Genomic DNA, 389 nt, shown 5'->3' with positions numbered 1-389 from the left:
TTAACTTTTGCTCACATTTGAGGCATGAATAGGGGCTTAGTTGGCTCTCCAACTGTCCCTTTCCCTTCAGCCTTACAAGGAACTTCATGCGGATTAACGAATTAACTAATGCTTTGAAGTGCAACCACGGTTCTGCATAGGAGGATGTAATAAGTATACTTCAACATGATTGGCTATAATGACAGGAAAATTAGTATCTTGAGACTGTTAAAAGTTAGACTTCACCGTCAAGGATAATACTATTCAGTGAATATTGTTAGGATGAAGACATGCAGAAGAGCAAACAAAGTGAAATAAGAAATGATGAGGTACACAAAACTTACGAAGTTCACCTAATTAGGCTATATCCACTGACAAGTATTGAAGGATTTCACTAAAAAATGTGGAAA

Source organism: Populus alba, chromosome 1, assembly GCF_005239225.2.
Source record: "Populus alba chromosome 1, ASM523922v2, whole genome shotgun sequence".
Taxonomy (NCBI): domain Eukaryota; kingdom Viridiplantae; phylum Streptophyta; class Magnoliopsida; order Malpighiales; family Salicaceae; genus Populus; species Populus alba.
Note: the sequence above shows the minus strand (reverse complement) of the source record.